This window comes from Anser anser, assembly GCF_964211835.1.
Source record: "Anser anser genome assembly, chromosome: 1".
Classification (NCBI taxonomy): domain Eukaryota; kingdom Metazoa; phylum Chordata; class Aves; order Anseriformes; family Anatidae; genus Anser; species Anser anser.
This window is the reverse complement of record NC_139720.1, coordinates 156,693,043-156,714,752: the sequence shown is the minus strand read 5'-3', so window position 1 is coordinate 156,714,752 and position 21,710 is coordinate 156,693,043. Positions and strand designations below refer to the sequence as shown.

The window sequence follows — 21,710 nt, the reverse complement described above, 5'->3', positions numbered from 1 at the left end:
CTTTTTCCTGTCTATCTCTACTGCAGTGGTAATTTTTTTGTAAAACTTACCATTGATTTTGGTATGCTTTCACTGTTACACTGCATGCTGAAGCGAAGACTTGGCAACAGCTGTCACAGCCTAATGAACAACATCTCTGAATATCAAATGTAACACTGAACTCTGTGAGTGTGGTGACTTGTTCCCAAGAAATGTCAACTATTTTGCTCTGCAGCATGTGGTAAATACAGCTTATGCAGCTATCTCCCAAAATGTAACTGCTAGTCTGCAGCCTGCAAATAAGACATAACTTTTATAGGTGACAGAAAGCAATAATATTTGGTTGAGGTATTAATGGATGAAAATATCACCTCCATGTACAAAAAATCTGTGCTCTGCTGATATCAGCATTTTATGGGAGACAGCTGGGATATTTCTTTTTGATGATTTTCTTCTCGTAGCCCTAGGGTTGTCTATAGAAAAGATTAAAACAAAAGGGATCTTTAGTGGCACAGCAAAAATGCAATCTACCCCACCTTTCCAGAGTCTTTCTTAAAAGAACATTTATGCCCCAATGCCTATGTCCAATTATCATAATAGAATAACCAAAACATACAACTAAAAGTAATATAAGCATAATATGAAATTTACAAAATGCAAGGGAAAGAGAAAAAAATTAACATTAAAAAAATGCAACAAGTTTTAAAGTAGCAGACTTGGATGGATTTCACTACACTGAACAGATTTGCTAATTGTATTTTATTAGTTCAATCTTGTTTTCTTAGCATGAAAGATTAACAACAGAATGTTATTTATTTATTTATTTTCATATTTGGAAGCAGGAGTTCTCCTAGGAGCTCTAGCCAGACAAAATCATATTAAATCACAGTTTATGAGACTGGATTGGATAACATTTGGAGATGATTGATGACATGATTGCTACCAGTTGTCTATGGGATGTCTCAAGCTTTCAGCTTTTCTGCTGGGAGTTCTGTGTGTAATACTCCTGCTGCATAGATCTCAACAAGACAGCTCTGGAGAACCACAGTGTTTAAATGTCTCTCTAACAAGGATACTCATAATGCACTGGAGATAGCCTTGCTAGAGCTGAGCCTTTATGTAAACATCTGTTAGTCAATTATATATATATGTGTGTGTGTGTGTGTGTGTGTGTCTGTGTCTGTGTGTGTATAAATACAATCAAGAAAATACCTTGTGAAAGAATCAGATCCTTTTGATTTTTGGTAGATCAGTATGCTATTCTTATACAAACATCGTCTCAGAGTGTATAGTGGAGAAAAGGATATGGTATTCAGTGAAAGTGATAAATACCAGAGTACTTAAGATAGTGCAGAGGGCTGTCCTCAGTCTACTCTGTAACTTCTATCTAGGAAATTAACTGGCTAAGTTAAGTCTGAAGCTTAGTGCCCAGGTCACAAGAATTTAAATTGCATGTCTGAGGGTACATCAGTGCCTGTTGTTTTTTACAGATCATGTTATACCCTGCTTCAGGGAAGGAAGCTTTCTGTAGAGTACCTATTGCCTACTGTAATACAGCAGAATGAGGTAGACTGTTTTTAAGTCCCAGAATGGGTCAGACCAAACTCAAAAACAGCAGTATAAAGATATTATAGGAATTGATCAAGGCTTCAAGCAAAATAGACAGCCTCCTCCCTAGCAATACATTTTCAGAGAAAACAGTATAGTATTGCTTATCAAAGCATATAGATTCAAAAGAAAGTCTGATATGCTGCTAGATATGGCTCCTCTCTGAAAAATCAGTGTACCTAAGCAGAGTTGAAGGTATAAGAATCAGAAATTTTGTAATCTTCCTGCTTTGTTGAACTTTTAACATTTAGGAAATAATACTTTCATTAAATAATTATTTCTGCAAAGCATACTTTACAGTTCAAATCTTAAGGATTATCCTCTTTGCATACCCTTTTGCTTAAATTATAATTACGGTAGAAAACCTCATTGTAGTGATTAGCTTCTTATCAATAGGTCTCAAAGCACTACCTAAAGGAGCTAAGAATCATTATGCATGTTTTGCCTGTGAGGAAACAATCATGAAATAACAGAGAGACTGGGAAAGGACAGCTGGAAGAATATTACAATGGTCAAAATAGGAACAGAACCAAGGATCAATCTCGTGTTTTTCAGAAGACTATTGTTCTTCCTGAGTCTTTGCTCTTTAATGAGGTTTTCTCCCAAAGACTGATAGTGGTTATATTGTTTAGTTCTGCATTTTTCACCAACACAGAGAACTGCATAACGTGGTTTTTATATTTAACACAGCACTTCTGCATGTATTAAAATACCGAGCAATTGTCTCCACATGAAGTCCAGTGCTTTTTAACCAGCTGGTTTTGTGTTGAATCAGACATTTGCTACATTATGCTCCTCAATGCATATGAACAAAATGGTTTACTAAGTTTCCTTTCCACAAAGATGACTATGGGAAAAACAATAGTTTGGTTATTTAAACCAGTGACAACTGTTGTGTCAGATTTGCCTGACAAAATGAATTTTCCTTACCCTTGACATATGCTATTCTGTTTAAAACACATTAAATGTTTATAATCCAAATGTGTCTCATCCACAACTATGTCTAGACTGAACCCTTGACCACCCCCAGAGGTCATTCAGATGACTGAATGTGAACTACCTCTATATATCTTTCCCTTCATCTTGAGCATTGGCAACTTGCAACGAAGAGTACCCAGCCTTGCTTACAGGTCTCAGGAACTGTAGACTAGGTTGAAGAGGCCTTTCCAGCTGTTTAGGGAGGGGGAACATGTGATCACATATTCCCTGTAGCCTAAAGAAGCAAAAACACCTCCTTTTTTTTGTACGCGTGTTCAAATTTATCAGTAAAAGAGTATGTCAATAAGTCTTCAGTAGAGGTTATTCTAGCAGGTAGCATTGCTGTAAGCCTGGGCATATACAAGAATGAATCATTCAAAACAACGCTGATTTTAAAAGAAGTTCCACAGCGCATCATTGGAAGAGAGAGAGCTGACAGGTTCTTTGAAAAGGTCACTCAAAACCTATGGGTGCCGGCAATTATTAATAGTTATTGCTTGCCTGAAGAATGTTGCATGCACGTATTCCTTAAAGGTTGTGAATTGTGGCAGATAAAACCGATAAAGTTCTTATCCTCATCTGTTCAGAACTTTCCCCCCTTTCTCTTTCTTCGTAGAATTTACTCTGTGCATCTTTTTTTTTTTCCTAGTTTTGCTGAATGATTTGGAAGTGAGGGGAAATTATATTACTATTATTATTATTTGGAGCTACACAATTATACTATTAAGGTTAATGATGCCAGCAATTAAAAGGCATCTAGTTATTTGGAAACTGTCAGTTGGGACAAATTGTTCTTTAATGTCTCTACACATGGATTACTTTGATGGGAATGTAGGAAATCGGTAGGTCAGTGCAATATTTCTTTTTGCTTTTTGCTGTCAGGAAGCTTCCCCCGCTGTCCTTGAAAAGTGTTTCAGGAAAGTATAAACTACATTATACCACCCCTTATCTTTCTTATGGGTATTAGTTACAAACATTCTCATTAACTCTCCGTCAATGAATTATGGACTAGCGATTTATGGTACAGAATTATAAATTGTCTGGGACTGTTTGTGCTCATGGGTTTCTGGCTCAGAAATTCGCCTTCTTTTTACAGAACTGTTTGATATAAAACATGTCTTGAATTCTACTGGATGAGTTGCTTCATTGTGCATATCTCTGTATTGGGTTTATGTGGCAAGGTTTTGGTAGCACATGGGGCTGCAGGGATGGCCTCTGTGAGCAGAGCCCAGCAGCTGCCCCATGCCCCAGATCAGAGCCAGCTCCAGCCAGCTCCAAAAGGGACCCACCGCTGGCCAGAGCTGAGCCAGTGACGTTTGTTGTGCCTCTGGGAAAGCAGTTTTAAGGAAGGGAAAAAACTCCTGCACAAAAGCAGCTGGGAGAGTGAGGAGTGAGACCCAGCCCTGCAGCCCCCAGGGTCAGTGCAGCAGGAGGGCAGGAGGTGCTCCAGGCAGGCAGCAGCAGCTCCCCTGCGGCCTGTGCAGAGGCCCCTGGTGGAGCAGGCTGTCCCCCTGCAGCCCATGGGTCCCACACGGAGCAGATCTCCACGCTGCAGCCCGTGGAGGAGCCCCCGGTGGAGCAGGTGGATGTGGCCTGGAGGAGGCTGCGGCCCATGGAGAGCCCCCGCAGGAGCAGGCCCCGGGCCGGAGCTGCAGCCCGTGGAGAGGAGCCCACGCAGGAGCAGGGGTCTGGGGGGAGCTGCCGCCCGTGGGGGACCTGTGCTGGAGCAGTTTGCTCCTGGGGGATGGACCCCGTGGTACGGAGCCGTGTGGGAGCAGTTCTTGAAGAGCTGCTGCCTGTGGGAAGCCCAGGGGCAGAGAGGGACCATGAAGGAGCAGCAAAGACGAAGCATCAGGGACTGACCGCAGCCCCCATTCCCTGTTCCCCTGCACTGCTCAGGGGGAGGATGTAGGAGAGGGTGGATGTGGGGAAGGTGTTCTTAGTTTGCTTTTACTTTCTCCCCCCTCTAGCTCGTTATTAATAGACAATAAATTGTATTAATCTCCCTATGCTCTGTCTGTTTTGCCCATGACAATAATTGTTGAGTGATCTCCCTGTCCTTATCTCCACCCTTGAGCCCTTTCCATTGCATTTTCTCCCCCTTTTCCTTTGAGGAGGTGGAGTGAGAGAGCAGTTGTGGTGAAGTTCAGCTGCCCATCAGGGTAAAACCGCCACAGTCTCCCAAATAAAATGTTCCTTTTCTGTGATGTTTTGGATTGCTTGGATTTTTTTTCCTCATCAGAAAAGTAATCTCAAATCCCAAGCCAGTTGCTCAGCTGTGCTCATATAGATCCACAGCTCCACATGCAGCCAATAGCGAGGAATATCTATAAGCTCAAAATTTTGCCATCAGTAGTTTTGATAAGGTCTGTTGCAGTTAGAAGCTAGCCAGGAACATAGGTATTTTCTGCCATTCCTATCTCCATTTTGACTATTTTCTAGACATCACTCACTGAGCATATGCGGTGATATCTGCAGTGCATTTCCCTAGAAGATTTTCAGGTTTATTTTGGGCAATTAGAAGTGACAACATCAACATTTAGAGCGTTGCTTGTATTCCCTATACTTATTAAAGAGAACAGCTGGTTAATACTGATAATATGTTGAAGTGAACACATATGGATACACAAATACATATAAATATCTAGGGAATAGTTGGCATGATTTTATGATGCTATTCTCTTGCCAGATAACAATTAAAAGGTTTAAAAAAAAAAAAAAAAGATTCATTTGGTTCTAGTCTCAAAGTGATAAAACACAATGAAAGATCAATGTTTTGATCTAGTAAGCACTTCAGGCTTAAATGCTATTTGAATGCTTAAAGTGAAGGATAGAATAGAAGGAAATACTGCAATATGTTAACCATAGCAGCACTATGGGATAGATGCTATCCTACCCACTCTGTGCAACTTCCAGCAAAATAATGCACCAAAACCATGTATTTTGGTGGGAATGGAGGTAGTGGCTTTAGAATGAGCAGCACTAATGAACCCAGAAGCTGGTGAACTTCAGACGGAGCATATGCAACTCACCTCATCCCAAAAACTCATATTAGTACACCTACTAGTAGTAAATAAGGTACTTGCTGGGACTGCTTCATTTCTGTGTTCTTGTAAAGGCATGAATATGTTTTATTGATTTGTCCTGCGAAGCAGGGAAGCTGGAATAGCATGGAACAAAATGCAGAAAGATTTTGAGAAGTTCTATTTTGTTTCATCCTGTTTCAGCTTCTCTGCCAACATTTCCTTTTCCTTTAGAGGAAAATAAGATCTTACTGAGGAGTCCTATACTCAAAAGTAGCTTGTTTTAGGCAGTTAGAAATGTTGTTTGGAGTTTTTGCCCTTGTTGGCAAATATGGATTCAATTTGCAAACAGCTCTCTGAACTAGCTCAAGTCTGAATTTTACTAGATATGAAAAATCCTTCCACTTTTAATAGGGATATCCAATTATTTTTTTTTTCCCCAAAGGCTAGAAAATGTAAACGATGATTCATTTTTGTTTTCCTAAATAATTACATAGTTCAACATAATTATCCAATGAATACCGTTTATTTAGTCTTAATATTTAATTGCTCATGTGAAACAATTATCCATTTTTTTAACAACTTTGAAATCTGTTTAGGAAAATAAATACTGTAATTAGAAATTAAAAGTCCTGTTGCTTGGTATAATAACTACATTAGTTTTAAGCAGTAAAGTGGAGCTAAGCTTTGTTCTTTAATTACTACTATTATTATTTTTCTTAGTATGTATGTGCCCCATGCTTATTTCCAGCCTGGGGTAACACATTTGCAGAAGCTGGTCCTGCGACCAGCCAGTTCTACATGTACACCATGGTGTAGTTCATAAAGAACCAGGTGACTGATTGCACTGATAGAAGGAAAGGGTAAATGAGAAAACATTTAACTAACGACAGGAAACCTAATTATAATCAAAATTGAGTTATATTTTCTCCTAATTTCTGAAATATTTTTAGCATGGGAATTATTTCTGCATCACTAGCTGTAATTGTTTCTTAAGTATATATAAGCCTTTTCACAGTTGCAAGTTTCAGCGTCAGATGAGAGAACGATCTCAGGCACAGGCTCAGTTGCAAAGCTACTAATTCTGAATTCTGTAGGGGTGTATCCGCTCGGTTTGGTCCATAACAGTACATTTCTCAGGCACAATTTTGAATTCAAATATATACACGCTTTTCGGATTTCCCAGCAAAGTGGGTTCAGGTCTGAACTTTGTAGCTCGGGTAGACCTATGTTTTAGGTGCAGGAAAAATCATTTTATAATATTGTGATTGTGACCCCTACCAGATGAGTATCAAGATTCAATGAAATCTCGTGCATTTAACTAGAGTGATGTTTTAATGAGGCAGAACTAAGCTCCTCTTCAAGAGTTCTGGAGGCAGTAAAGGTGAGGACTTCCTATAAATGCTCACCACAGTGCTAAAGAGCAATAAATCAGACGTGGTGGACTTGTGAACACACAGATAATTGTGTGTCTTAGGTGGAGGAATAGATTCTGGTGGACATTGACTGTGGGAGACCATTCCTAGGTGGTTTCTGGGTTACTGCCCTTAAGACTGCAGTGATAAACTCTCTTTGACAGTGCTGACCAAGCACATGATAAGGCAGATGAGCAATGTCACTCTGACATTAGTACTCTGGATATCTTGACTTAGCAGCTTGGTCAAGCAAGAGCAGGAGAACCAACTAAGGTGTAAGGGACTTATTTATGCCCCATTCCAGGAAGTGTTCAAGGCCAGGTTGGATGGGGCCTTGGCCTTGAGCAACCTGGTCTGGTGGGAGGTGTCCCTGCCCATGGCAGGGGGTTGGAACTGGGTGGGCTTTAAGGTTGCTTCCAACCCAAACCATTCTGATTCTAGGATTTTATCTAAGATGTGTTAACTCATGTGTTAGCCCCCTTGCCCCTGCCAATAACAGCATCTGTTTATCTCACCCAAAGCCAAACCATAGGGTTTTTGTTTGCTTGTTTGTTTATTTTTAGGGAATGAATACTGCACTGCCTAAAAAGATCATTTCCCAGCGGGAGGGCTGGGGACCCACGTGCATCTTCTCTGCATCAATAGTGCCTGTGTGCAGGAGAAGGAATTGGCTACCTACCTTTCCAAAAAGTCAGTCAGGTCTTCCAGCAAGCATTGCCATTCTCTGTGTACCCTAGACCACAGACAGTCACGTTGCCAGGATGCTTTAGGGAGCTTACTAACAAGAAACCTGAAGGCAGCTATGTCACAAGGACATGGGACACCTCCATCCAGATCTCCTTCGTGCAGGAGGCTCAACAGTATCCAAACTAACCAAGAAACTTACAGGACACTGGCACCCTGGAGATGCTGATTTTACATTGCCACATCCCTCAGCCATCCCTCAGCTTCTCACACAGAGGACAAAGTTCATCCTGGGAGGACAAGAATCCCTATAGGTGGAGGGAACACAAATCCACAGTAGCACTGTTAAAAATAAAAATAAAAAATCAAGCTTTGCATTTTTAGTCTGCTGCTTCTTTCTCTTTAATGGCTGTTGGTTCAGATCTGAGCATGCTTTTCATTAATCCTGAATCCCCCTGACAATGGCTTGCTAAAATCTATGAACAGTGTAACAGTAGGCTGTCTTGGTCTGACAAGAGAAACAAAAAATCGCTTGCCACTTGCACCAGTTGTATCAGAAGTTATTGAAGAGACTGAATGCACTTCGGTGCCTTCGATGAATTTGATGCCACTTTTATGTTTCCCCGTTCTGTTTTTTAAGTTTCGGTGGAAGCCAAATTCCTGCACTAAGGGGAACGTGTGAAGTAGTTGCCAGTAATAAGACTTGAGCCAGAGGATGACAAGTGGGCTGAAGAAGCCCAGCAGCAACGCTCGTAAGAATAGTGTGTCACAGAGATCATTTTAAGGCCGTTATTGATTAGTGGAAGATGAATGTGTCTTTTAATGGTATTCTTTGGTGTATCATTGATCTTCATAGAGCCCTACCAAGCTGCCTTCAGGTGCTTCACTGAGAGTGCCATACGTCATAGCCTGTAGCTGTGCGGTGATAAATTACACAGCACCGATCTGCTGCCGCCGAGTGCTTCCCTCTCCCTTCAGGCTCTTAAGCAAAAGCCTGCTTGCCGCGCTAGTCAGTAAGCAGGCTCCTGCTGAAATTCACTTACCCAGAGCTTTTCTTTGTATTCTTAAATCTTTGCTAGGACCAATTAATCTGCTGCGATAACTGAGTAAAGCTTCTGCAATTTAGTTAGAAAGCAGTAGGAAAGCAGCTTGCCCCTTCTGTAGAATTGGTTGCTTGGAAGTTATTCTTTCTGCTTATGTTTGTTCTCACACAGGCAGGTCATACTGCAAAACAAACGTTAGGGTTACAGCTGTATTGATCAACTGGACTGACCAGGCCAGGTTTGCTGTATCAAGCTGACCGCTCACGGTGAGAAGGGAGAGGCTGTGATACTGGAGGCGATTCCAAGCAACAACAGCATCCAGTACTAGAGAGTATGCAAAATCTGCCCAGCAGATCATAGGCATCTATTTCAAAATCTACTGTCTTTAAATACAATTTGATTAAAGGATATTTTAAACTTTGTGTACCGTAATTGTTTCTGAACAGTGCTTTCCTTTTGTCAGGGGAAGTTTTGTGTTTCATATGGCGCAAATAAACATTATGCCGAATGGCTTCGCCAAGAATCCATATTGCAGGATTAAAATAATGTGAGCATGTGCACTTTTTCTTGTTAAGGCAGCTGGGTAACTCGCACACTGCAATTTAAAGCTTCTTTATTTGCAGTAAAAATTCATGCCAGCAGTTCGGTAACCAATATGTTTTGTATTGTTTCGTGCCATGACGTAGAATGAGGCTGTTTCTGGAAATCTTTTAGTTCGGTGTTGTGCATACGTAGAATATTAACTATGCATGTTTTCTGGAGGCAGCTCTTTTAAAGACAAATGTCAGATTTTTTTTTATAATCTCGGTAGTCTTCATTCTAATACATCAATAAGGCACTGCAAATCACACAGATGCATTTATTTGCACATATTTTGTACCGATGTTGCTTTGTGACACACTTTTCATGAGTGAAAGCATTTAGTATGAATACTTGAATAAAACATTTCTTACATATGAAAGGCAATTAGGTGCGGAGCTCCCAGGAGCATACTACCGAGTCATAGTTAATGACTGTGAACGTATCAAAAAGACTTAGATAAAAAGTGTTAAACTGCTTTGGACAGTCTATATTCATACTTCAAGGTAACTTACTGCATTATTGTTAATTATTTTAGGGTCGAAATGAAATTATGGAAGCACTCAAAAACTTGTAGACCTTTCCCTGTTTTAATTTTTTTTTTTTAATTTAGGTTGGATGTTAGGAAGTACTTCTTTACCGAAAGGGTTATTAAGCATTGGAACGGGCTGCCCAGGGAGGTGGTGGAGTCACCATCCCTGGAGGTCTTTAAAAGACGTTTAGATGTAGAGCTTAGGGATATGGTTTAGTGGAGTACTTAGTGTTAGGTCGGAGGTTGGACTCGATGATCTTGAGGTCTCTTCCAACCTAGAGAAATCTGTGAATCTGTGAATCTGTGAATTTAAAATATGATCAGCAGTCTTAGGTAAAAATTTGTAATTTTCAATTTTTTAAAGCATTAAATGTGACTGGTTAATTGATTTTTAAAAAGTAAAAAATGGTTAAGCATTTTTCTTATTGCTGAGAAAAGCAGCAATTATGCCATGGTTCCAAGTGTGATTTAAGTGGCTCAGCTCATCTTCAGGTGAGGAGTAATCTCCGTGATGACTTTTGGTGGCTGATGGCCAACGGTGTCTTTAGTGCAATAAGGCATAATCATTCTTCGTGTGGTTGAAGGTGTTAGTCACTGGCACGGTGGAGCAGAAGTGTCAGTGTTGGTTCCTCACCAGCTGTGGATACACTACAGGATTACCCTAACACTGTCTGGTAGAGGCTCGAATCCGATGAAGACGTCACAATCTCAAATTTTTTTATTTTTTTATTTTTAGAAAGCTTTTTATCTGTCTCTCGAACCCAGTGAGAAAAGCCGTGGAAGTAGGGAGCTGAGTTTGACTGGTGGGGAACCTTGGCATTTACTTCCAACCAGCCTTAAAAAATATGCCTGAGAGATGGGGACAGTGGCATCCTCTTTCCAGTTGTCTGTGCTGACACTTGCCAGCCTGGTCTGATGCCACCCCGGCAAAGGGGTGAACAAGAGCGGCTGTCTTTGCTGCTGTTGGCCATCAGGGTTTCAGCTGGGCACAGGAAGGACTGTCATCACTTCTGCTGCGTGCCTGGAGCACCTCCTGCCCTGCTTCTGCACTGACCTTGGGGGGTGCGGGGCTGCTTCTCTCACTCCTCGCTCTCCCAGCTGCTATTGCCCAGCAGTTTTTCCCTTTCTCAAATCCGTTCTTCCAGAGGCACAACAAGTCACTGGTTCAGCTCTGGCCAGCAGCAGGTCCCTCTGGAGCTGGCTCTGATCTGACATGGGGCAGCTGCTGGGCTCTGCTCACAGAGGCCACCCCTGCAGCCCCCTACTACCAAACCTTTGCCACATAAACCCAATACGCATGGGAATAACCTGGAGGTATCTTTAGATTTAAAATAATGCTGGCAAACAGGTTTTTCCCTCCTTACAAAATACTTTGTGAGTGTAAATATGGACTGCTGCAGTCAGGCTTCTCTCTTCTGAACTTGTATCATGTTCTTCTTCTATAAAGATTTGTTTTTCAAGAATTCTTCAACAATTCAAGCTGCAAATCTGCAGACTCTGGTACATAAGTCTTTCCTGGTGATATGTTTATTAATTTTAGATGTACTGCATCTCACCAGGTGGGCAAGTTTGATATATTTGAATTATCAATCTAATCTAAAGCCTTCTGACATAACCAGAATATCTGAGTGTCCCCCAAGTATTTAAAAGCAAAAATATTCTGTTTCCTATATATAATTCCTATATAATTCTGTAGATGAAACAGTGTGATGAGTTTTTGTAAATTACTGTTTTTTTCTGGGCTTCTTCTGTAAATGACATGTAGAGGTGTTAATTTTTTGCAGTTTGGCATGCGTCTCATGATTCTTGTTCCTTACAAAATAAGTAAGTAGAAAAATAAAATGATCCCTAATCTAGTCCAGGTATGGTTCTTACATCCAGTTTGCCCCTGCACTCATAAGCTTCCTCCTGTTAGGTGACAGTTTAATTATCCTAACGGGCAGTTGTGATTATGGAGTGCAAGGTGACTTGTCAGGTGTCCAGCATAATCCCACGTGCATTAGAGGGAAATGCAAATATTAAATGTCACTTCAGAAAGCCTGAATTATGCTGCACACCAAATGGCTTGCCAGGGCAGAGGACATGCCTAAGTGGTGGTTCCATCGTATCCTCCTACTTCTTAGTCTCGCGCCTTCTCTCTGTTTTACAGCAGGGGAAAGCAGAGCTTCTTACCTACGGCAGAGCTGCATTAGCCTGGCCCAGAGGCTGCACATACGGGAAGGAGGCGAGAGGACAGGTAGGCAGCAGAGTGCTGTTTGCCAGTCTCCAATGATGCTTGGTGCCCTGGGCTTCTGCATCTGCTCAAGGGTCCCAGAAGTCCTGAATCTGCTGGTAAATCTGCTGAATTAAGGACTGGTGCCCTCCTTGGGCACTACTGCAAAATTTTGAATTCTTGAGGGTGCTGCCTATTTTCTCTTGCCCCATACCTTGATCTTACTTGAATTTTGCTTTTGCAGTACCAACAGCACCCTTGGCAGTGGCAGAAGCCAGTCTTTCAGAGGTCCAGCAGAATGTATTTTCCTGAGCTGTGGAAAGGAGATCCTTCATCTCATTGAAAGTCTTCAGCATGAGAGCTGACAAAAAAAAAAAAAAAAAATCCCAAGTCTCAGCAGGACTGCCTGTGCCCAGTTCCCAAACAAGACAGTTCAGAAAGCAACAGAAGAGGCAGGCTGAACATTCAAAAGTGGTTTGTGAATCTTATAGAAAGGTGATAATTTCTGTAGTAACAATAATACCACAAAGTGTTTTATGGCAGAAGGTAGATGTTGGTTGATCTGAGAGCCTGTCGGGATGAGTATCATTGACATCTTTTTGGTTTTACAGCAAGACAGCAGGGAACCTCAGAAAATCTATCCGTGATTCCCCAGAATTGCAGAACTCCAACCAGGACATAGGAAATCATCTCGCAGCACTGCAGAAGCCTCAGAGCACTCGCTCAGTCTCCTCCGTGCTGTTTCTCTCAGTCACTGAAACACGAGGTGGATGTTTTCCCTGTTCTCCTTCTGGCATGGTTCTTGGCAGGCTGCAGGGCCATACTGGACGTGGGTGAACCCCGCGCATGGGTGGATATTTCTGCGCAGTGAGAGGTGGTGTCTTCTGGGGACAGCTCGGTTTGCACGCCTGTCTTCGGAGGCATTTGTGATCGGCAGGGGTGCTGTGCTGAGTTCCTCCAACGGCAGATGTGAGCGTGTTGCTTTGCTTTTCAGTGACTCGCTTGGGTAAAAATCTTTCGCCTCCGAGTGCTTCTGAATCAGCCTGCACTTCTTTCGTCAGCAGCAGTCAGGTTCATTCTTCCTTTCAATTCTTTTTTTCCTTGTCAGTGTCTGCCCAAGGCCAACTTCCACCTCTGTGGCAGGTGGAATGGCAGAACCCCCAACTATCCCAGAGTGCCTGTGGCAGGCAGGAGGGCAGGAAGGCTGTCCCTCACTCATCTATGGGTGTATTTTTCGATGTCCTCACTGCTCATACTTGGGACTAGATTTTCCCAGAAAGCTCAGCTTTCACACAGGTTTACAAAAGACTCTGCACTTGCTGCTGCAAACGTTTCGCCATTTTCTCTTTGCGCTTCAGGACTAAAAGCTGGTGGAGCGCTGGGCCCTTCGGAGAAGGTCTCAGGGACTACAAGGGCTGGACTCCTGCAACGCCCAGCAGTGTGCAGGGGCACAGAGCTGTGTAGGACAGAAAGCAAAGGGCTTACTTCCAACAAAAAAGAGTAATCTGACCACATGAGAGGGTTGCTACATTTTATGTGCAGCCATATAGCGCTTGTACATCACTTGTCTGTGTAGATGCGTGGCCTCAGAGGTTGTTTAAGGGACAGCGAGAGGTGGAAGCTGAGGGTAGCCACAAACCTCCTCCCTGGTCAGAAGCATTGTCCTCAAGGAGCACAAAATCTATCAAGGTGGTGACCGTGTGGGCTTCTCACTGTCAGGCATTAATTTTATCTTATATAAGGCTGGGATTCTATGGTTTAGCAATGTGGCCAGATTTTTCCTATCATTTTACAGGTGAAATGTGCACTCAAAAAGGGCTTGAATTGAATCAAACTTTTCAGAGTTAGAAATGCAGAGGGAATAGGACAGCTGGTCTGTTTTCCCCCCGTCTGTGGCGAACAGAAATCATGGGGCAAGGAAGGGAAATAGCTAATGCCAGCTCTGCTGTCTCAGCCAGCAGCCTGCAAAGCAGACTGTTAGCTAAGCTCCTAAGCTTTTCTTCTGGCTTTATATAAAAACATACCGGTATGGCTGAGAATTGCTAACATCCAGTTGTGTGGCCTCTGCATACCTGCAATGAAAGGGAACAGAATAAAAGGAGATAAATCACTTATCTTTGTGATTTTATCAGGAAAAAGTACAAGCAGGTGTTCACGCTGACATATTCTGGTCTATGACCTTTAGTTTAAAGGATTTATTTTGCATTATTCCTTGCTTTACAGCTTTAAAGACATAGTAATGAGGTACTCTCTGTGCATCCTCCTACTCAGAGAAGCTATATTGAGAAGTACAGCTGCAGCCAGCGGGGTGTTAATCACCACTTACCGACAGTCAGGACTAACACAGGCAATTGGAGAGTGTGGTAATTTTCTATAGCACGTCTGCTCTCACCATCCTGTCTTCCATTAATAGGGTACCGTTTGAAATGCTCGAGCATTAGCTATTTTACCGTGGAGAATAGATTTATGTAAACAAACATTATTCTGGGGTGAAATTAGCCAAGGTATTAAATTGATAAACACGACGGCGAACAGTGCCAATGACAAGAGTGCCGGAGAAATACGGCAGTCTGCTGTGAAATACAGGATGCCTCCCCCAGCCTGCGACGGTGGAGTTGGTGAGTTGTGGGCTGTTAATGTTAACACGATACTTCCCTGCTCTCCATCAAGTTGAAAAGGGATTTACTGTCTTCCTGCCTCTTGTTTCTGGCCCTGGCAGCGGGGAGTTTCAGTGTCTAAGTGTCATTTCAAACAACCATCATTAGAACGGTGATTATTCAAGATAATAATTAAATCCTTGTACCAGGATCCCATCACAGTGTCGTCTCCTGCAAATTATGTCATCCTTTGGCTCTTCACCGTTTGCTCCCCGGTTCAGTTTAAAAAAGTGTTTTATTTTAAAAAGCTTCCATTAGGGACAACATTACAAGCACAAAGGACTGTATTAATTTTGGATCTCTATTACCTTTTCCAGTATTACTCAAAATTTAGATTGTCTTGAATACCAGGGGACCAGCATGATGGATCCAAGTGACTAATCACACTAGGATAAGAGGTTATTACATCCCAAAGAATTATGTGTCTCATAAAATATTATTAAAACTTAATGTGTTTGATTTTTCTCTTAGAATTATTCAAACAATTTTAGAATCACTGGGTAGCTGACAGTTTGCAAGAGGGTAATCAGAAAATATTCCAAGGAAAATACAAGAGCATAGCTTTTGGGTTGTTTCATTATGTGTTATTTTACATTTGTTATGACTTTTAAACTTAATTATCTCAAAGGGTGGATAGTGGTGCACTCACTGATTTGCCAGACATCATAATATTAAAGTATAATGACTCATGGTGGAATATATGCATCTAGATATTTTCGGTGTTATTGCTTGCCTCTTAAAATATTTAAGTCCAGAGCATGGATTGACACAGGCTGACTTTGTTTTAATAGCTCTTTAATAGGAAGAAAAATCCCCATTTTAAAAGGAAGCAAGAAAAGGAGCTTCAAGCCTCTCATGATGGTACTCTGGCTTTTTCTAGCTTCCTCTCATCTTCAGGAGCTAGATGGCTACATATATCAAAAACACCTCCCATATCCAATTCAATGAACATTTGTTTCTCAAGAAAAAATGAAGTCTAAGGGAAATTTGACAAGTGATTTTTCCTTTCTGATGATTTTATTATTTGCATGTGTACTGGGTGTTCCAGTTTTCAGAGACTGCTCTTAATCTTTTTATGATGAAGTCTTTTGATTTGCAAATTGGAAATTGGAGAAAAATAACCAATCAACCTGAAGCAGTTAGCAGGCTCCTTCTCTACAGTTCTGTCGTTAATGGGCAGAGAGAAATAGGTTAGGCAAGTTATATTTTCTTCTGTGTTTCAAACCTGACATGTAAATTTATCAGGTGTGATAGGACACAGCAAGCAGTATGAACACAAAGAGATGGGCTGCTTGACTTCATGCCAGTCTATGAACGGTGCAAAGAAAATGTGCTGCCTATGAATATTCAGTATTTATTCATCTACTGTCTCTTCTTTAGTCAGAAAATTCTGAAGTAGGAGCAGCTTTTTTTGACCATAACTAGTTGATGGTTTGATTCTGGAAGGACCAGCAGATGGGTCAGGAGTGGCCAGAGACATGGGGGAATCTGATGCAGTTTTTCTCTCTGCCTCAGGCTGCTTGTGTGACTTTGAGATTACTTAATCTCCCTCTCTAAAGGCAAGGACGATAATATATCCCTACTTGGATGTGATGACACATCCATTCCTTGGGCTTGAAGCACTGTGATGGCTGGATGCATACAGATATCCAGATAGGTCGAGCATGGGGATCGATTTTAGCAGCGTGCAGTGCACCACTAGCAACTGCCGTTGAGTCTGTAGGTGTTGCATCCTCCTACAGAACATTTCCTCCATTTGCTCCTGCTTTAATCCCTTTCCCTTTCACCAGAGCTAGTGTCCATGCTGTGATTGAAGTAATTAATGTCAATCATTCGGTGGATAGAAAGGATGGCGTACGTAAGACCTAAGGGGAATTTTAGTTGCACAGACCTTCAGCAGCAGCAGATTTCTCTCTGCTAGCTGAATGTTGGTGCTTGGGAATAAGCAGGTAAAAACAGATCCAGAGGACAGATAAAAGACTACTTTTACTGCAGGCGAAGGATATGACAGTTTAAAGCAATAGCTTTCTGGTTTGTGTAACAACCCTGCCATATTTGAGATGCTTATGGAAAAGGTATTGCTTTGGCTTGCCTCTCAGCCGGCAAGTTCTTGGCTCCCTTACACTTACAGTTTACAGCTTGATGTGGAACTGAATCTGGAAAAATAAAGAAAGCTATTTTTAGAGAGAGCGATGAATACCACTGAATGAGGATGGGATTTCCTCTGACAGAGTAACATCCAAGCCAGGAAAGAGCTGACCCACCTCCTCTAAGCAAACCCCGATGTTTGGGTTTGTCCGAGGTCCATTCCTGTTGCGGAAGGCTCACTCTTGCATTTGCCAGCATCACAAAACCTTTTTGTCAGCTGTGTGAGAAAGAGAAGCTGCTCCAGACTGTATTTGGGTGTTTGCAGCATTTAAAGTCTATCTGATCACTCCTGCACCAGCTTAACCGTGCTCCGCAGCCTGCTTTGAACTAAGTATGGATACTGTTGGCTATGGGGTCAGGCTCACTGTTTGCAGGAGAATTCATAACTGGTGGTAGCGTGCAGCTTGGGGTAGGGGAGGGCTGCACTCCGCTGAGATAAATTATGGTACCAGCAGGCAGGAGCTGATGCCAGCGATTAAACCCATCGCCTTTTTTCACCACTTTTCAGATAAAAATAAGACTGATTTTTGCATGTGGAAATCTGACGAGGAATAATAAAAGGAAATACAGAAATAAATCCACTTTTTCGTGTTCCGTTCAACTCCTTCTACTCCCTTAAGATATTTCCAAGGCAGTGTATGCTCTGTTGAGCAGCACTGTTGTTTGGCAGGTGTCACCAGGTGGCACTGCTTTCAAAATGTCATTGTGCACTAGGAAACACAGAGATTGGCATCTCTTTCCTGCTGACATTTTAATACACCTTTCTGATGAGGGCATCGCTATGTGAGAGGCCAGAGAGTTTGCTATCTGCCAATATCTTTGATTGAAGTTGCTCCCTAGGAGCAGGGCATTGGGGTTCGGCTGAGTGTCTTGAAAGAAGGGATCGCCTGCATGTTATTTATGACAATCTCTGCTGCAGGATGAGCTTCTAAATGTAAATTACTCGACTTGCCTTTAGAGTATATCCACTCTGATTTCTCCTCCACTGAGGAGCCAGTCTGCAGGACGCTGACATCTGTTAGCATTCAGAAAAGAAGCAACACATGTTCCTAGAAGTTAAAAATGGAAGGGACATATTGCATTTTCTAACATTGTTTTTCTCTCTGCCTGTGCTTATTTGTTCCCTGTGCTCTAAGTCTGGCTATGCTTAGTACAACTCCAAGCGACTTAACTTAGTACAGTTGTCATAATTTCTCAAATAAAACCGTGCCTCCACCATCCAGGTATCTGTTCTTCTGTTTAATTTACAGTTGGTTTTTTTTGTTTTTCCTAATGATTATTGCCGTGTCTTTCCTTACTGTTTACCCATTTACTTTTCCCTAATCGATTTCTTTCCCTGCTTTTTTGCATGCTTTAAATTACAAAAGGACCCCATCCTACAGCTGTTGGCATTAAGGGATGTGGTTCTTCACCTCTTCTCAGCACTGGTGGGAAATGGTGTGTGCGGCTCTGGGCTCCCCAGTATAAGACATGGGCATATCGGAGCAAGTCCAGTGAAGGGCCACAAAGATGATGGAAGGGCAGAAGCACTGGACATGTGAGGAGAAGCTAAGTAGGATGGGACTGTTTGGCCTGGAGCAGAGAAGGCTCAGGGGGGATCTTATGGATACGTATAAATACCTGCTGAGGGGAGGGTAAAGAGGACGCAGCCAGGCTCTCCTTAGTGGAGCCCAGCATTAGGACAAGAGGAATACATGAAATACCATTTAAACATACGGAAAAAAAAAAAAATCCACCATTTTTTACTGTGATGGTGACCAGACAGTGAAACAGGTTGACCACAAGGATGTGGAGTCTCAGTTTCTGGAGGTACTCAAAAGCCAAATGGAAATGGTCCTGAGAAAACTGCTCTAGCTGATTGTCACTGTCTTCAGGGCTCAAGAAGCAAGAGTTAATTCAGCCCAGCTACATAGATTTGCTCCTGCCCTGTCATCAGTTTGCAGCCGTTTCCTCCAGACTGATAGTATTTTTTCTTACCCCAAGATATTCAGGATGATATCCTGTAAGTCAGCAGAACTACACCATACATTGGGATACTTCTGACTGTGAAGTGACAAATTTCCTTTTATTTCCAAAGTGTATATGTTAATAGCACACCCCATATTATTCTTTAATTCCAATTCCTAACATCTTTCCATCTCATAAAATACGTGTTTCAGATTATGTTTTCCTTCATATGTTCTCATACTTTTTTTAAGATGATTCTTATTATTAAATTCTGGACGTATCTTTATATTGTTTTCAGGTCATATAGTTTCTTGGCACCTTCTAAGTTATTATCATCTCCACAATTAATTAGTGCACTTGCTATCTTTTTACTAAAAGTATTTAATTGTAGTATATTACACTAGATAACATCATTTAGTTACCAGGCCTATGTGATTGGAATCACTGGAAGTTCATGCTGCACAATCCCAGAAGTCAGCCTTCTTGAACTGGAATCCAGATACAGGTTTAAAAGCCTAATTTCCACCTCCTGTTTCTAAAAACCTTGGTGTCTGAGTTGACAACTGATGAGCAAAGTTGCTATCACTTGTCAAGCTCTAAGCTCAGACAACCAGTCACTGCATTCTGTAGTGAAAACCCTCAGAGTTTGTTGTTTCTCATCAGAAGCAGAAGGGACTAAGTAGCCCCACACCTACCATGCCTATTCCAAACTGCATCGTAATTTCATTTGCCATGTAACAGCAATGAACAGGACTTGGCAAAAGCTAGACACACACACACAAAAAAAAAAAGTTTGTAAATGGATTGGACCATCATTTATTTTAAATGATATGGCAATAAACCAATAACTCAATGGATCACTGAGCAGCTACACTTACAAAGCTGGAGAACTCAGCACAACAGTGAAACAGGACAAGCAGCATTCAATTTTTTAAATACCACCTTATAAAAGAAGTGATGCAATGATAGTGTTTTTCCAATAACGTAAGGCAAGTCACCTGGGGAAAATGACTTTGCTATCTGGTTATTAAAGACTATTACTGATTGCCGTGTTGCTCACCAATAGCTGAAAAGAAAGGATTGCCTACCAAGTGCAAGTAGTTGAGTACTCAGTGTGATGACCTGTCAGTCATTGAGTTGCACTTAATCTAACCTCAACTGATATCAAGAATGTGGTGATGGTGGTGGTGGCAGGGGTTTGCAAGCAAAATTGATTATTGATTATAACTACTCCCCTTGCAACTTGGTGACTCCACCACCTCCCTGGGCAACCCGTCCCAATGCCTGACTGCTCTTTCTGAGAAGAAATGTCTCCTCATTTCCAACCTAAACCTCCCCTGGTGCAACTTGAGGCCATTCCCTCTAGTCCTATCACTAGTTACCTGTGAGAAGAGGCTGACCCCCAGCTCCCCACACCTTCCTTTCAGGTAGCTGCAGAGAGCAATGAGGTCTCCCCTGAGCCTCCTCTTCTCCAGACCAAACAACCCCAGTTCCCTCAGCTGCTCCTCACAGGACTTGTGTTCCAGGCCCTTCACCAGCTTCGTAGCCCTTCTCTGGACACTCTCAGTGTCCTTCTTGTAGTGAGGGGCCCAAAGCTGGACACAGTACTCAAGGTGCAGCCTCACCAGAGCTGAGTACAGGGGGACGATCACCTCCCTGCTCCTGCTGGCTACACTGTTCCTGATACAAGCGAGGATGCCGTTGGCCTTCTTGGCCACCTGGGCACACTGCTAGCTCACGTTGAGGCAAGCATCAATCAGCACCTCCAGATCCTTTTCCTCAGCACAGCTTTCCAGCCTCTCTGCCCCAAGCCTGTAGCGCTGCATGGGGTTGTTGTGGCCAAAGTGCAGGACCCAGCACTTAGCCATGTTGAACCTCATCCCATTGGCCTCTGCTCATTGACCCATCGTGTCCAGGTCCCTCTGCAGGGCCTTCCTACCCTCCGGCAGACTGACACTTTCCCCCAGCTTGGTGTTGTCTATAAGATAGATTAGGAATGGGGGAGGCAAACATTGTTGAGAGAACTCAGAAGAATATCTGAGTTTGGATACCTGTAACAGTTACGTGTTTTCCCTCTTAGATAAATCTTCCCATTTTCACTGCCAAATTCCCAAGGGGAAGGTTTTTATCTGCATAACTAAATTAAAATAAAATGTCAAAAGAGTAAGAAAAACTAGACATAGCTGTTCTTAAACCTCTGAAATCTGTGCTATATGATAATGTACTGGGAGAGTGCATTTCCAAGGCTTCCAGACCAAGGACATTTAAGCCATAAATGGTTCACAGAGACCAGTTATTTCAGTGCTCCACAGTGAAACACACACATGGCAGTTCTGAGGACACAACTGGAAGCAGTGAGAGGTACTTTGGCTCTATAGAGCACTAAGAAAGGATCTCACAAAAATCAGTGTTTTGGTTTACTGAAGGTTCAAGAAAAAAAGAGACATTTAAGAGTGTCCTACATCAAAGGAGATACAAGAAAGTGAAGATTTTATGGATTTACTAGCTCCAAAGGGTATCTAAAGCTTTGATTGTCTGAAAAAAAATACTAGTCATTGAAAAAGAGGAAATCAAACATCAGATATAATTTGTTTATAATAATTGATATTTTATCCCACAGAGAGTCATATGATTGTATTTTGTTTATATTTCCATATTTTAAAGATAGAAAACATCCATTTTATCTGAAAAGTTAAACTGAGAGTCTCTCTCTTTTGAGCATACCGGTTTGCCCTCTCCTGGTTTACCCTAGCACGGTGGCGCTGTTTGCTGAGTCAGGGACATGAAGCCCCACCAGATTTCCCTGGCCTTTCAACCCGTGCAAGCATTCAGACAGGAGTCGGGCTCCCGAATCCTTCGACCCTCTGTCCCTGTCAGATGTGGTGTCTCCTTCTCACAGTCTTGT

The 21,710-nt window shown here is 42.1% G+C and overlaps 1 protein-coding gene across 2 annotated transcripts in view; it reads left to right on the top strand.

The window, feature by feature from the left end:
- Nucleotides 1-21,710, top strand: part of LOC310882144 (heparan-sulfate 6-O-sulfotransferase 3-like) — a 98,272-nt gene that overhangs the window by 49,908 nt on the left and 26,654 nt on the right. Inside the window, exon 1 of one of the 2 annotated variants that reach the window (XM_083800482.1) lies at nucleotides 13,507-14,671. The exons of the other annotated variant lie outside the window; for it this stretch is intronic. The gene's annotated coding sequence lies outside the window, so the exon portion shown is untranslated. Of the gene's footprint in view, nucleotides 1-13,506; nucleotides 14,672-21,710 lie in introns of those variants that run through there. 2 annotated transcript variants of the gene reach the window in all.